A 17,367-nucleotide genomic window follows, 5' to 3' on the forward strand; every position below is an offset into this window, starting at 1 on the left:
GTATTTCAGAGGATAAAGTTTGATATTGAAAACACTGTTCATTACATTTATATTTGTTTCCATAGACACCAATTAAAGTTTCAATCTGCAACATATTCTTACAAAAACAATTATACACTACAGGTCAAAAGTTTTAGAACACCTCAATTTTTCCAGTTTTGATTGAAATTCACACAGGTTAATGTCTTAATGTACTCTGGAATTAAAGCATAGAACAAATAAACAATTGGAGACAAAAAAAGAAATAATGGAATCGTTTTGTTTAAGAAAATGTAATCAACATTTCTGACTCATTAAAGTAGCCACCTTTTGCAGACATAACAGCCGAACACACTCGTGTCATTCTTTCTTCAATGGAAATCAAATGTTGTTCGGAAAGTTCTTCCCAACACTGATGCAGAAGTTCCCACAAATGTGTTGCACTTGTAGGTTGCTTTGCTTTCACCCTTCTGCCCAGTTCATCCCAAACCAGCTCGATGGGGTTTAAGTCTGGAGACTGTGCTGGCCATTCCATGATTTGAAGCCTACCATCTTCTTATTTTCTTCTAAGGTAGTTCTGACATAGCCTGGAGGTGTGTTTTGGGTCATTATCTTGCTGTAGGATGAACCCCTGACCAACTAGGTGTACACCAGATGATGTTGCATGGCACTGCAAAATGCTGTGGTAGCCGTTTTGGTTCAGGGTGCCACTCACTCTGTGCAAGTCGCCGACTCTGGATCAAGCAAAAGAGCCCCGACCATCACACTTCATCCTCCATGTTTGACAGTTGGTGTCACACACGGAGGAACCATCCTTTCGCCTACTCGACGGCGTACAAAAACCCTGCGTGATGAACCGAAGATTTCACATTTTGATTCAACGGTCCATAAGACCTTCTTCCAGTCTTCAGTAGTCCACTGGCGGTGCATCATGGTCCAGGCAAGCCTCTTTTTCTTATTTTGCCATCTTAGCAATGTCTTTCTTACTGCCACTCAAACTGTCAAACCTGCAGCTCAAAGTTGAAACTGAGACTTGCTTACTTCGACCAGTGTTAAGCTGTGCTTGAAGCTGTTGTCCTGTGAGCCGCCTATCACGCAAGCTGTTGACTCTCAGAAACTTGTTTTCTGATTCTGTTGTGGCTTTGGGTCTACCAGACCTCTTCCTGTCAGAGTTTCCTCCAGTTTCCAAGTGCCTTTTGGTGGTGTAGGAAACTGTACTCACTGACACCTTGGCTTTCTTTGCAGGAAAGACCTACACTTTTAAGGGTTATAATGGTCTATCTGTTTTCCTTTGTTAATTGCCTTTTTCTCACCATTATGATAGCTATATACAGTGGGGAAAAAAAGTATTTAGTCAGCCACCAGTTGTGCAAGTTCTCCCACTTAAAAAGATGAGAGAGGCCTGTAATTTTCATCATAGGTACACGTCAACTATGACAGACAAAATGAGGAAAAAAATTCCAGAAAATCACATTGTAGGATTTTTAATGAATGTATTTGCAAATTATGGTGGAAAATAAGTATTTGGTCAATAACAAAAGTTTCTCAATACTTTGTTATATACCCTTTGTTGGTAATGACACAGGTCAAACGTTTTCTGTAAGTCTTCACAAGGTTTTCACACACTTTTGCTGGTATTTTGGCCCATTCCTCCATGCATATCTCCTCTAGAGCAGTGATGTTTTGGGGCTGTCGCTGGGCAACACGGACTTTCAACTCCCTCCAAAGATTTTCTATGGGGTTGAGATCTGGAGACTGGCTAGGCCACTCCAGGACCTTGAAGTGCTTCTTACGAAGCCACTCCTTCGTTGCCCGGGCGGTGTGTTTGGGATCATTGTCATGCTGAAAGACCCAGCCACGTTTCATCTTCAATGCCCTTGCTGATGGAAGGAGGTTTTCACTCAAAATCTCACGATACATGGCCCCATTCATTCTTTCCTTTACACGGATCAGTCGTCCTGGTCCCTTTGCAGAAAAACAGCCCCAAAGCATGATATTTCCACCCCCATGCTTCACAGTAGATATGGTGTTCTTTGGATGCAACTCAGCATTCTTTGTCCTCCAAACACGACAAGTTGAGTTTTTACCAAAAAGTTATATTTTGGTTTCATCTGACCATATGACATTCTCCCAATCCTCTTCTGGATCATCCAAATGCACTCTAGCAAACTTCAGATGGGCCTGGACATGTAATGGCTTAAGCAGGGGGACACGTCTTGCACTGCAGGATTTGAGTCCCTGGCGGCGTAGTGTGTTACTGATGGTAGGCTTTGTTACTTTGGTCCCAGCTCTCTGCAGGTCATTCACTAGGTCCCCCCGTGTGGTTCTGGGATTTTTGCTCACCGTTCTTGTGATCATTTTGACCCCACGGGGTGAGATCTTGCGTGGAGCCCCAGATCGAGGGAGATTATCAGTGGTCTTGTATGTCTTCCATTTCCTAATAATTGCTCCCACAGTTGATTTCTTCAAACCAAGCTGCTTACCTATTGCAGATTCAGTCTTCCCAGCCTGGTGCAGGTCTACAATTTTGTTTCTGGTGTCCTTTGACAGCTCTTTGGTCTTGGCCATAGTGGAGTTTGGAGTGTGACTGTTTGAGGTTGTGGACAGGTGTCTTTTATACTGATAACAAGTTCAAACAGGTGCCATTAATACAGGTAACGAGTGGAGGACAGAGGAGCCTCTTAAAGAAGAAGTTACAGGTCTGTGAGAGACAGAAATCTTGCTTGTTTGTAGGTGACCAAATACTTATTTTCCACCATCATTTGCAAATAAATTCATAAAAAATCCCACAATGTGATTTTCTGGATTTTTTTTCTCAATGTGTCTGTCATAGTTGACGTGTACCTATGATGAAAATTACAGGCCTCTCTCATCTTTTTAAGTGGGAGAACTTGCACAATTGGTGGCTGACTAAATACTTTTTTCCCCCACTGTACTACTTCCTGCAGTACAATACTGTCCAAATAATGCTTAAGAGGGTGTAGTAACACAGTCTGTTCCAACACCACTTTTATACAGACAGAGGGTTTGGAAGTAATCAACAAAAGTTGGGACACCTGTTGGAATTGTTAGCATCAACTTTCAAGGTTTAATTTACCTCCATTGCTGCAGAATAGCTGTAAGTTGTTAACCCATTACTTGTTCTCTGAAAAATATTTTTGTATTATTCTGAAATGTACATAATTTTTCAGTTTTTGGTAAACTAAACTTTTTTTTTTTTTTTTTTACCTCTGGCAGTTTACCGCTTATCTTTGTAACATTTCAGATTATTCACTGGACTTGAATTGCTTAAATTTCAATAAAAACAGGAAAAATGGGAGTGTTCTAAAACTTTTGACCGGTAGTGTACATCAAAACATTTTGCACAACTGCATACAGTAATCGTTTCATAATTCACCCACAGACATTACATGCATAGAAAGACTGGGACACAGAATATATAAAGGCTCATTGTTTTATTTGATTAATGATTAATAAGAGTGGTGTGATGAGGTAGATCCTCACCAAGGACCTCTGAGCACAGAAGGCGATCTGGAGCGTAGTGGCCCTCTTGCAGAGTCATGTGACGGGTCAGATCTGCAGGGAAGAGAATCAGCGCATTACAAATATATCAATTTGAGATTTATTTATTTTTAACTAGAAAAGGACACTCCTGAAGAAACTTTGTGGACTCAGCTGACTAAATATATTTCCATGGTACTAGTTGAAGAGGTTTGTGGCAGTTATAGTTTAGAGGTGTCTGATCTTTCCATGACATAGACTGACCAGTGAATCCAGGTGAAAGCAATGATCCCTTATTAATATCACCTGTTAAATCCACTTCAATCAGTGTAGATGAAGGGGAGGAGACAGGTTAAAGAAAGATTTTTAAGCCTTGAGACAATTGAGACATGGATTGTGTATGTGTGCCATTCAGAGGCACCTTGTAGAGACCATGAATTGAGGCTGTTCGGAGGGCAAAATGGGGTGCAACTCAATATTAGGAAGGTGTTCCTAATGTTTTGTACACTCATTGTACATACTTTGTGTCCTCCTCCACCACGATGGTCAGGGGCATATTTTAGGACATTCCAGAGGGCCCACAACACATCAACCTCCTGAGTTTTCTGACTTTTCATGACACTTACTGTAAGCATAAAAAGAGAATAAAATAAATTAACGATTGGCATAATGTGGGCATGCAGGACATGACAGAACAGTAATACACAGTAAAATATATATTTAACAGTCAGAATCTACAAAAATGTTTCATTAACCAGGTTTCCATCCAACCTTTTTATGCAAGTAAAGTACATGTTGGAAAAAAATACTGTATCTAATTTACATACTGTAAGTATTCACACCCCTGAGTCAATACTTTGTAGAAACACCTTTGGCAGCGATTACAGCTGTGAGTCTTTCTAGGTAAGTCTGTAAGAGATTTCCACACCTGGATTGTGCAACATTTGCCCATTATTCTTTTCAAAATTCTTCAAGCTCTGTCAAATTGGTTGTTGATCATTGCTAGACAACCATTTTCAGGTCTTGCCATAGATTTTCAAGTTGATTTAAGTCAAAACTGTAACTTGGCCACTCAATAACATTCACTGTCTTCTTGGTAAGCAACTCCAGTGTAGGCCTTGTGTTTTAGGTTATTTTCCTGCTAAAATGTGAATTCATTCATCTCCCAGTGTCTGGTGGAAAGCAGACTGAACCAGGTTTTCCTTTAGGATTTTTTCCTGTGCTTTGCTCCATTACGTTAATTTTTTATCCTGAAAAACTCCCCAGTCCTTAACGATTACAAGCATACCCATAACATGATGCAGCCACCACTATGCTTGAAAATATGGAGAGTGGTAATCAGTAATGTGTTATATTGTATTTGCCCCAAACATAACACTTAGTATTCAGGACAAAAAGTGAATTGCTTTGCCATATTTTTTGCAGTATTACTTTAGAGCCTTATTGCAAACAGGATGCATGTTCTGGAATATTTTTATTCTGTACAGGCTTCCTTTTCACTCTGTCATTTAGGTTAGTATTGTGAAGTAACTACAACGTTGTTGATCCATACTCAGTTTTCTCCTATCACAGCCATTAAACTCTGTAACTGTTTTAAAGTCACCATTGGCCTCATGGTGAAATCCCTTAGAGGTTTCCTTCCTCTCCGGCAACTGAGTTAGGAAGGACGCCTGTATCTTTGTAGTGACTGGGTGTATTGATACACCATCCAAAGTGTAATTAATAACTTCACCATGCTCCAAGGGATATTCCTTTTTTTTACCCATCTACCAATAGGTGCCCTTCTTTGCCAGGCATCGGAAAACCTCCCTGGTCTTTGTGGTTAAATCTGTATTTGAAATTCACTGCTCGACTGAGGGACCTTACAGATAATTGTATATGTGGGGTATAGAGATTATGTAGTAATTTAAAAATCATGGTCAACAGTATTATTGCACACAGTGAGTCCATGCAACTTATTATGTGACTTGTTAAGCACATTTTCACTCCTGAACTTATTTAGGCTTGCCATAACAAAGGCTTGCCATAACAACAGCTTTTCATTTGTAATTAATTTGTAAACATTTTGAAAAACAAAATTCCGCTTTGACATTATGGGGTATTGTGTGTAGGCCAGTGACAAAACATCTCAATTTAATCAATTTTAAATTCAGACTGTAACACAACAAAATGTGGAAAAATTCAAGGGGTGTGAATACTTTCTGAAGGCACTGTAGGTAGCCTACCCTACTGTATCTGCGAGCTGTTGGCTAGAGTGCACGTGCCAAGACCAAAGTGGGCACATTCGCTATTTAATACAAAATGTATTGTAACAAAACCATCAGTAGAGTTGAAAATGCATGGAAACCCATTTAACTTGTATTTCTTATTCGGTACATGGGAATTTAACTGCAAAAGTTATTTTTATGTGCACTACGTCATCACGCCCAGCCTTTTATCACCAACAAGTCAATTTGATGGAAACTCATCTCTGTTGGGAAAATGTGCGTTTTTATGCGTATTTGGGAATATTCACATGAAAATCTGTCACCAATTGGATGGAAACCTAGCTGTTGTTTATGTCAAATGTCTCAACTGCTCACATTTACTTACCAATTACAATGGAGAGCACACACTAGTGGTAGCAAAGGCTTGTTTCCTCCTCTGTCCCTTATATTGAAGTGGAACATTAATTCATTGGTCATCAATATGAAACATTTTAAGAAAGAGTGGCGCAGCGGTCTAAGGCACTGCATCTCAGTGCTTGAGGCGTCACTACAGACCCCCTGGTTTGATTCCAGGCTGTATCACAACCGGCCGTGATTGGGAGTCCCATAGGGCGGCGCACAATTGGCCCAGCGTCGTCTGGGTTTGGCCGGTGTAGGCCGTCATTGTAAATAAGAATTTGTTCTTAATTGACTTGCCTAGTTAAATAAAGGTCCAATTTAAATTAATAAAAATGAAACAGTAGTTGGATAATAACCATTTTTAACTCATCTCTAAATGCTTAATCCAAATACATGTAATATTCAAACAACCTTTTATAAACACAACGCTCCATAATCCTCAGGACATTGACCCGGACAGGGGTTCCCCCAAATGAGGACAGCTTTTCAGTCTTAAAAAAAGAAAGGTAAATGTAAAAATTAATGTATGTGTAAAGAGACAATAAAATATTATATTTTTCAAAAGTTATGTGTCTGTCATATAATTCCTGCAACAAATATTAGAACTGGGTGTAATTGGCAAATCTTTTCCTATTCTCTGCAACTGCACACATGTGTGAGTTTGAGTGAGCGACAGCGAGAATGAGCAAGAGAGAAATGGGAAAAACTTTACATGACTCACCAAGGGAGGTATCTCTTGAATCAGGACAACCTTCTTGCACCTGAAACCTGAGTTAAAATAGGATTTTATTTGCTTTACAAACGTGTATTATTAGAAGCGATGCTATTCCAATTGGATCTACTTACACCAATTGGATCTACTTACTCAGGCAATCATGGGCAGCTGAATAGCATGTCTCTTGGGGAATCCAATCTCAGTGAGGCCTGATGCAATGAAAAAAAGTTAATGATCATCAGCATAGCTAGTACAAACCTAGCTCTTACAAAGCTTATTAGTAGGAATCAATACACATTGAAGTTCAGAGTATCAAAGAGAGAGAAAAAACATTTTCCACACAAAACTGTCAATGACTATGGATTTAAGGAGGGGTTGGTCTGCTCTCTCCTTTCCCTGGGATGTAGCAGAATAGGTCACTGGTAACTGAGTGGGTGGCCAAGCACTGCTGTAGAAGCCGTGCATCAGGTCATTGACATGTTTCAAGAACTTTAAAGACCAAGACAAATCATGATTAACCATTACCTAAGGTCTTCACTAAGTTAGACTTAGTCTAGCAAGTACATTGACTATGTTGCCCCTCAGCAATCTGGCAGTCAGGCAGACAGATTGAGAGAGATAGAGCGAGAGATAGACAGCAAAACATCTGCTATTTAATTGTCTTAGTCAGCTGGAGAACTTCTGTATTCCTTTCCTTTTTTACCGCCTCCATCCTTCCATCCAAGCTAGAACCCACTGGGCACAGACGTCAATTCAACGTCTATTACACGCTGGTTCAACGTAATTTCATTTCAATGATGTGGAAACAACGTTGATTCAACCAGTGTGTGCCCAATGTTTCCTATATGTTTATTCATCCACCATCTCTCTCTCACTCTCTCTCTCTCTCTCTCACACACACACACACTCACACAGCTAGCATGTCACAATGTTGACATGATAACAATATTTTTTATAAGTTATTGTGATCATCATCTCTCTCTCTGTCTTCCGCTCTCTCTCTCTCACTCAAACACACACACTCACAAAAAACACACACACGTTTACTGTCATTCACTAAACAGACATCAAAATGAAAACTTACCATGTCAATGGAGGATTAGCCAGAGAGCTAACGTTAGTTAGCTAAAGTTAGCCCGCTAAGTTAGCTAACGTTAGCTAGCTAGCAAATCTTTCCTTGACGTTCTTCTCCCCAACAAACCACCGCTTTACTTACAAAAGTAAAACAAGAATGCAGGAGAACAGGGAACTTAGCAGTCAAATATATATATATATTTTTTTGTGTACATTTTCAGAAACTGTCATTGTTTTCCAACTGTGTTATTGTGTAGCCTACCGGGTGCTCTGTCCCAACGGCCTTATGGAATGTTGATGCTGAAGCAAGCAGGCTGCCTGCTGCACGCAGAGATCTATTGCTGCGCGTGAAGCACAGATTCCAATCCAAGTTTCAACTGGAACTGATATGCCTACCTCCTTATTTAGCCACTGAAATTAAAATACAATTACTGCACGCATTATGTTAATTGCTTAAAAGCTTTAAGGTAAATATAATAGTCATATTTTCAGGATCAAATTGAGGTGCAATAATTTTGGACTAATTAGTGATTTAAATTAATGCGATAAAAATAGGATTTTGTAAATCCTGGTGAATTGTAGTAGGATATTGAAATAATAGGCCTATGTGTTATTTGTTAAATTCAGATATTTTTTTTGTTAGTTATACAACATAAAAATTGCATTCAGTGGAACAGAAGAAAATGTGCAGCCCAATAAACAGTACAATTAGCTAACACAGACAGAATATTACCATTAGAAGCCAACACACACAGCAAGCTAAAAGATATCATTAATTAAACATCCATTATTTAATTGTACTGCAGTTTTACTGCATTTTAACAGCATTTAATTTTTGTAAAGGTATTATTGTTCTTGTATATCTTATGTTATGGAAATGAATGTGCACTTTTTAATTTGATGGACTGCAACTACGAAAAAGCTGCCATATCCTTTAGTAAAAGCAAAAGCATTTATAGCATCGGAGATTCTCTAAATTCGGGACCATCTCTGATAGCTATAGGACCGCAGAGACTGTCAACTATTTTTACTTTCAATGACCTAGCAAATTCGATGACTTGGAGGTGAAATATATCACATTTCTTTGTTTTTTAATATTGGCATTTCATACCTTGCCGAATAAAACCCTTAAATGGCCCTACTCCTGAAAAAGGTAATCGGGCCGGATAAGCTGAAATGGACTCGGCCCGAGTACCATTAGCCGGAATCCAGAGTAATATGATTCTGCCGGACTCGGGAAGAGCTCAGCCCGCGTGAAGCCCCCCAAGTCCATGCCGAGTCCTCCGAGTCTCAAACGGAATAGGCACGTGCCCAGCGTGTTGACTGGGTACAGTATGCTGTGAGACCTTAACCCACTTTGGTGCGCTCTGCCAGCTGTTGTTTGCCAACTGTTTTAAGCTGAATCATGCAAATCCTGCTGAAAAAGAACATTACTCCAATTTAAATAATTTTAATGGTTCTAGTGTCTTATATCCAATGGGTGAATGACCCCAAACACTATGTACATGTTTATATAGATTGGTGTCTATTAATTGAGTAGCATTTAGATAACTGGTCAGTAGTTCAATCAGATTTCAACCAAAAACCAGATATCAAGCAAAATAAGAAAAGACATCATGAAAAAGACGTTGTAATCTGGTTGTGATCTGGTTATAAGACGTCCAGACCAGATTCTTTATCAGGTCGTATGCCCACTGGGATGTATGTCACAGAGCGAACCGGAGAAGCTATGGGCCCAGGGGGTCAAATAACCATGAATGTTTACATGCTGCCCATGTTATCCCAAGACAATATAGGTCAAGCTATCCACAAAAGATATATGCGTAATATCTATAGGTATAATACAAATAAAAATACATTATATTTTCAGTCAAATACAGTATGTTCATAATTTGACAGGCAATGTAATGGTCTATTGGGGTTTTCCAGACCATTTCTGCCCTCGTTTTATGCCCTCTGGACACACCATGCCCCTCAGGTCATCATATACCCAGGAAATCCCCTGGTTTTGTGGCCTGGCTCTTCTCTTCCTTGTCTCTCCCTGAGGTTTCCTGCTTGGCCTGGCTTGGGTTGAGCTTGACCCTGCTGCCCCCACAGTCTGCCCCTCTGAGGACCAGTCCTGGAGCACAAAGATGTTAGCCTCTGACCTGAGCACTAGCTACCTCCTTCATCCAGGCTGCCTGGCACTCTCCGACTAACACAGAGGCAAGCTAGCGCTAAAGCCCACCATGCCGCGTGAGATGAAGCGAAGCGACAGTTCTGGAGGCTAATGTTTCATATCAGCATACCATAATTAATCCCTAAGAGGTGACTTCTTCTCCGCTCCTTGTCTCTTATCCTGATGCTTCTCCACCAGCCCTGTATGCCTCTTGTAAGAAGGACAGCAGTAAGCTTGTGAGGAGATCAAACGCACAGCAAAAACAAGCATGTTACTGTCGAGTGTACAGGCTTTGAAAGGGGGTATTTGAAGTTCCAGCTCCGTGGAGTGGAGCAGCTTCCTCGATGAAATAATTCCAGTTCTGCCCGTAATCCTTTTGATCCAGACAGTTGTAACTGCTCCCGACCCTACCCAACTACCCAACCTATTTGCATTAACCGACCTCGATTAGGGATTTGACAGAATCCTGTTTTGCTTCGTACTCTCACATTATTTAGCTGGATCTACGGTTTCCAGTAAGTCTCTTGCCACTGTGGCCAAATAAACAGGCTGCACTACAAGGCCACAGCAAGCAGGCAGGCCTGCTGAATGGAGAGCATTGACTCTGAGGGAGCAGCTTATTACAGCCCCTCGAAAGCGAGAAACAGCATTTCTTATTTCCTCTCCAAGGTGCAGAGTGTGAGTAAATGGACTCAGTCTGAGACAGGTAGTTTATTTAGACATTTCACATTTCCACACCCTCAGCCCTTTTAGCTGCATGGGCTCCATGTCGTTGGGCCCGTAGGGAAACCACACCTGGCCCCATCAGGGGCCTCCAGGCCTGTCCAGGAGCCAAACCATCTACAGCCCAGCCGAGGGGGATGGAATTACCTGGTCTGCCATCTGCGCCTCAGACGGATGCATATGAAATGCCCCCGCTATTGTGCCCTGATGGCACACTCTCCTCTTTCATCACGTGGAGAGGTGGGAAGAATGGAGGGGTGCGCTCAACCCTGCCAGGGATGCATTCACACCTGACCAATGAAGGGAGACTACACACACACACATACACACTCAAACCAGAGCAGCACGCAGAGTACAGATACACACATATTACCATTACCCAGCATCAACGCTAATGGGGGCTCATTTCCCGGCATTAGCTGTGGTGCAAATGACATCCATTGTGTGGTGTGTAAACTGAACTGTGTGGCCAGCTCTCAGACAGCGGCTGGTGCCAAGTGGCTCCTCATATAGCAGCCTGCACTGCTCTGTGACGGTGACGCTAAAAGGGTTCTTCAGCTGTCCCCATAAGAGAACCCTTTGAATAACTATTTTTGGTTCCAGGTAGAACCCAACAGGGCTCTACCTGAAACCAAAAAGGGTTCTCCTATGGGGACAGCCGAAGAACCCTTTTGGAACCTTTTTTTCTAAGAGTGTAGCAACTGGTCCCTGGTTTCTAGGAGGACATCTAAGGAGCAGCGCGTCATCTCGCTCTCTCCACTCTGCTACTCTGATGACTCATGTCTTACAGCCTACCTAAGTAGAAGAACACAGGATCAAACTCAGGTCACAGCACACATCACATGATCTCTGGTAAGCAGGGCCTGTGATGTACATAACACGCATGTCCCTACTTCAGTATAGGTCAAAAATAGACATCATGATGATGACAGGACATGCAATGTTTTTCTTCCTTATTACACAGTCATGAAATTATTTCCCTCTCTTTTGGCTCGAGGCCTGGAAAAAACGGTATACTAGCAACCAGTACCTTTCCACTATAATTCAAATATTTGCCCAGTACCTTATAAATTCACATCCCTGTATGAACCGTTCATCGCCTGCTGCCTGGGCATCCTGGCCCCTCGCCACCACCTCACTATATAAAACTAAAACATCACCTCTCCCTGATAACAGGAAAAGAGGCAGCAGCAAAGACCCAATTTAAATATTTTCCAAGTAATTATCAGATGGCGATCACAGACACAAGGGCATATAAAAGTATGACAAACACACAGTATTTCCTTTTTCTCCCAGGTCTCAGCCCTCTGGTCCTGCTGCTCGCTGCCCGCGGCATGACACCCAGCCAGATAGATGACTTGGCATTTGCAAAGCAAATGGTCCGTGCTGCATCCAAGATAATGTGTGTTGGTGTCCCTACTTGGCTTATGCAAAGGCCAGTGCAGTCCAGGATAGGCCACAGGCAGCAATATGCAGCAGGGAAAGAATGCCGACAGTGTCCATTAACTCACACGGAAGGCTAGCTAGGGGACTTTTCCTTTCCGTTAGCCTTGCTGTTTCACCTGCGATGTGTGAGACAACCCTAGATTTGGCTGACCTACATATAGACTAAAGACTAGCATGTGTCTGGTGAGGTAGGAGAAAAACAGACACTTGTTTATTAGGTGTGGAGTTGTTGAGTTTCTGTTCTATTTCTCATATACAGGTAACTGCCAAAATAATGGAAACAGGTAACTGCCAAAATAATGGAAACTTTTGAGTAAATGAGGGATACAAAGTATATTGAAAGCAGGTGCTTCCACACAGGTGTGGTTCCTGAGTTATTTAAGCAATAAACATCCCATCATGCTTAGGATCATGTATAAAAATGATTATTTTGGCTATAGGATGACAATTCCCCCATCCACAGGGCACGAGTGGTCAATGAATTTGATGAGCATGAAAACGATGTAAACCATATGCCATGGCCGTCTCAGTCACCAGATCTCAACCCATTTGAACAGTTATGTGAGATTTTGGAGCGACGCTCCAAATGATGGAATTTCTCGTGGAAGAATGGTGTCGCATCCCTCCAATAGAGTTCCAGACACTTCTATGCCAAGAAGGTGCATTGAAGCTGTTCTGGTAGTGGTGGCCCAACACCCTATTAAGACACTTGATGTTGGAGTTTCCTTAATTTTAGTAGTTACCTGTAGATCAAAGAAGCTGTAGTTACGCCTCATGTCCACCAGACGCATCAAACTCTTTGCGTTCCGGCGGAAGTAATTTATTGTCAATGGAGCAGTCCGCAACGCTGCGCTGGGGATGCCGCACTAGGCTGCGGTGCATTCTGTGTACCGCATGCGTTCAATATTTTCAATTTGTGCTTTATTTTACTGTGCAGTGGTACAAACGGAAGTACAGTCACAGACTCAAACTAGCTAACTTTTAGCTAGTTGAAAAGCGAAGCACTTTTTACATGGAAAAATAAAATGCATATGCATCTGGTGGACATCGGGCATTAGTGGTGTGTGGGTCAGCTGTTTGTTCAGCCGCATCCACCTGCAATTTCTAATAACCCATCCGCAACCACCCGACTATATGTGATTTAAAAAATCTGAGGCCCGCACCCGACCCTAATCCGCAAATATAGAAAAAGGCTACAGTCAGAGACGGCAGAATTATTTTTTTGACAGGTGATGCAGGATTCTTTTGCCTGATTTAGAAGCCTATGTTTCTGCTTATAATTTCCAACATTTTGGTAGATTATTTGTTAGTCACTTGTCTATACTGTAATTAGATACATGCAGCTTCTCTTCTGTCATATGTTGCCCTAGAACCTAAACAAACCCTTGCTCACCAGAATGTCATAAATCGATAGAATTAATGCTTCAATCTAGTTGACGTCGGTAAAGTTCTCTGTCAACTCTGCTTCTTTCGCAAAAAAAAATATGTTTAGGGATCAGGGAGAAAACGCAATAACTCTAGAAACACTGGAAAGATTTTCTGTGCAAAATGTCCAAATGACATCAGTTTGACCAGTTGTCTATGATCTATGTATTGTAGGCACCTGAGCTGAGCCATAAGGGAGACTAGGCATATATGTAGCCTGTTTTTTGTCTCCCAACTTTGGTTTTGAAATAACCATCATCCACTAATTAACTAGTCATTTTTACAGTTTAAGTGTTTGAGCTAGTAATGTACATGGGTGTAGTGCTGCCGGAGTGTGGAGGAGCTGCTCTCCCTCACTGTTTTCAATTTGAGAATACACAGAGCTGGTAAGAATATTTCTGGAAAATGAATTATACATTTTATTTAATTACCACTAAAACTCCATGAAAAACGATAGAATGACAAACCAAATAAATATGTATAGCAGCCTAGAGGTAAATGGTGGTTTCTTCCCTGTCTTCTCTCTGGCGGTGGCGAGAATGATGAAGAACTATAGACTACGTGTGTGCTGAGGTCCGTCGGAGGCTTGACCACTTTGGCCAATCCCCCAAAAATATCTAAATTCACTGTGTCTGCCTTGATATTCACAAAACTCCACAGACCCCTCTTGCACAGTGGAACCGAGAACGATATGTGACCACTTGGTTACGGCGACACCTAAACCAGAGTGGCTACTGCAAAGCCCAAGGAGCATGACCCTCTCTGGAAGCTGCTGTAGCCCTGCTTGGGATATTTACCCTACATTGGCTATTGGTTGAGACGCAGGGCCCGTTCTAGCTTGGTATGTCAGAGTGGGAATGCGAATTGTGAATTGTGCCAAGTTGGAGGTAATAATGCATTTAGGTTCTAGTTTATTGAGATGCATGAATACACCAAACCAAAAGTTCGATTTTATGTCTGTTTTAAAACGAATTTCCTGCAATTCTACGTAGTAATGATTTATGCTCACTACTTATACATTCTATGAAGTGATAGTTCACCTCTCTGTTTTATTCTGTAATAGGGTATATTGTAACCATAGGTTTAATCTAGTCAAATCAGATTATTTATGATACAGCAATAAAGCTCTCCTCGCAAACAGTGTAATGATATTAAGCTATATGTATTTGTATTTACATTAGGCTATAGCCTACAAATTGCTATACCACATAGTCGCAGGCCTACCAGGCTATAGGCCTACTGCAAATTATTGTTGTTCCTGAACTGGCTGAATGGCAGCGCTATCCTTCAGCTATCCTTCAGCACCACAAGTTGGTTCAACTTCTTTAACATCATTACGCAATCCTGGCGCTGTCCTTTCAGCACCACAAAGGGAGCTCCAATCGCTTAAAATAACACTCAATCAAGATCTGTTGCCTACACCTAATAGTCCTCCTCATCACTTATTATTATTATTACATATAGAAGATTATCACTTCTCACAATGGTGCTAGTTTAGTAAAGCTAGATCAAAGGTGAATTAATGTCTCGACAGATCACATAATGATGAATTAGCCTTTTATATAACAGAACGGAATATAATAGCATAGCATAGGCCTATAATGTTTACTGTTACACCAAAAACACCTCCTAATTTCTAATGAGATTTTAGGATGGTTAGCTGAAGATAAATAGTCAGACAAAAAAATGTAATGCGCCAAAACTGCGCCACTAGACAGGATATATGCTTTGATTGAAACAAAATACAAGAAATGCTAATAGTTTGTTAACACCATCTGCTCTAATTTGCTCATGAAACAGTAATTCAAGAAGATCTAAATGCATATTCCCATGAAACTGATTGAGATCAATCAAATGATTGACATGGAGATGCAATTTGGACGTTTCTCTTGTAAAACGTGAAGAATTATAATTCACGATTGACAGTGATGATGGCCTATTTTGAAATTAGGTAGCCTATGCCTAATTTGGTGTTTCAGGGTATTAGAAATATAACATTTTCTTTAGACAATATGTGTGGGCACATGCAGACGTTGCAATCGAAGGATGCATTTGATGCATATTCTATAATGATAGGCTATTAAATTGGCTACATCTGTCGGTACAAATTTTGATTGAGGAAATTATGATGTCATCAAAAAAATAAGTGCCCTACCTAACCTAAAAAAATCGCACTACACCACTGGTAATGTAGCAATATTTATTGTTTACAAATTAGCTATGACATAGCCAAGCATAACTTTGGATTTCACCCCCATCTCAATGGTTTTGACCGTTTGGAAGTATTTACAGAGAGATTTTCTCTTCTCTCGCTTCGGCCATGCAGTGCACCTCGCAAAAGTGATTGCTCGTTATGAAATGATTAACTTTACTGTGTATATCCAAAAATTTACATATACACTGATTGTTTAAAGCAAAACTAACAAAACTATTGCTGATGGTGAACCTGAACCATCAAAATCAAATCTATTGTAAGCCCTATTCAGCAGGTAGGCTATAGCCAGATGAGAGTTGTGTCTCCGGTAGCTTACTTTCATTCCGGTAAAACACAATTTTCAACAGCACATAGATAACAATAACATAGCAAATTACATAGGTTGTCACTCAACTAATAAAGCCTAATATCACACAAGCCATTTTAGCATTTGATTGCTCTAGGCCGCCTACTTTGGGTTGGTCAGTGCGTGAAACTGGGCACAGTGCACAGTTTGACTAGGCTACTGATATTGCCTGGTGTTGTTTGGCACGCATGCAAAATGACTCGTAGATCATGCATTTCGACACTGAAAGAGAGGACGCATCAGCTGTCACAAAAGATGAGAGTGTCACAACTTCCTCCGAGGCTGCCTCCTCTCCTTGTTCGGGCAGGCTTCGGCGTTCGTCGTCACCGGCCTTCTAGCCACTGCCGCATCACATCTCATAATTCCATTTGTTTTGTCTTGTCTATTACAAACAACCTGGTTCATATCCCCTCATTAGCACGTGTATAAGTGTTCCCTCTGCCCCCTTGTTCTTGTGGGTGATTGTTTAATGTGAGGAGAGAGTAGCTCGGTTGAGCTCCGTGTATTTTGTATTGCCGGGGTATATTTTCCCTGTGTGCCTGTTTTGTTCCAATGCGCACTGGATTGTTTGATGCTATCCTGCATAACTCTGTATTCTGGAATAAACTCTGTATTCTATGATTTACCTTCCTGCGCCTGACTCCTTCAAATCACCCATCACAGAATCAACCACCAACTATGGAGTCAGCAGGAGAGGAGCGCATGCCTGGAGTCGTGGCACGGGTCCAGGAGCATTCGAAGATGCTAGCCAGCTTGGGAGAAGCGATGGATCGGGTTCTCCAGGTCGTCCAACGCCTGGAGAGGAGAGGACCCGATCTGTCGAGACCAGCTGGGCGACCGGATCCAGCCACCCACACCCCAGCACCCAGAGGGATCCATATATCCCGACCAAGGGATTTCGACGATACAGCTGCTCTCTGCCAGGGATTCCTCCTCCTACTGGAGCTCTATTATTCCAGCATCAGCCCGGCCCCATCGGAGCGGGAAAAGGTGTCCACCCTCGTCTCCTGCCTCTCGGGGAAAGCCCTGGAGTGGGCCAACGTGGTCTGGAATGAAGGAGGAGCCGCGTTGCACAACTACGGGGAGTTTGCTCGCCTCTTTCGGGCTGTCTTCGATCACCTGCCCGAGGGTCAAGAGGCGGGCGAGCGGCTGGTCCACCTGAGGCAGGGGATGAGGACC

At 41.7% G+C, this 17,367-nt stretch overlaps 1 protein-coding gene across 5 annotated transcripts in view; it reads right to left on the reverse strand.

The window, feature by feature from the left end:
* The window catches only part of LOC121548912 (androgen-induced gene 1 protein), a 59,357-nt gene that overhangs the window by 28,702 nt on the left and 13,288 nt on the right, over positions 1 to 17,367 (reverse strand). Inside the window, exons 3-8 of one of the 5 annotated variants that reach the window (XR_005996717.1) lie at positions 6,952 to 7,010; positions 6,808 to 6,854; positions 6,498 to 6,577; positions 6,073 to 6,129; positions 4,002 to 4,105; positions 3,484 to 3,555 (exon numbers count right to left, since the gene is read on the reverse strand). The exons of 2 other annotated variants lie outside the window; for them this stretch is intronic. The gene's annotated coding sequence lies outside the window, so the exon portion shown is untranslated. Of the gene's footprint in view, positions 1 to 3,483; positions 3,556 to 4,001; positions 4,293 to 6,072; positions 6,130 to 6,497; positions 6,578 to 6,807; positions 6,855 to 6,951; positions 7,011 to 17,367 lie in introns of those variants that run through there. 2 more of the 5 variants (XM_045210244.1, XM_045210245.1) reach the window with 2 other exon arrangements.

Source organism: Coregonus clupeaformis, chromosome 33 (assembly GCF_020615455.1).
Source record: "Coregonus clupeaformis isolate EN_2021a chromosome 33, ASM2061545v1, whole genome shotgun sequence".
Classification (NCBI taxonomy): Eukaryota; Metazoa; Chordata; class Actinopteri; order Salmoniformes; family Salmonidae; genus Coregonus; species Coregonus clupeaformis.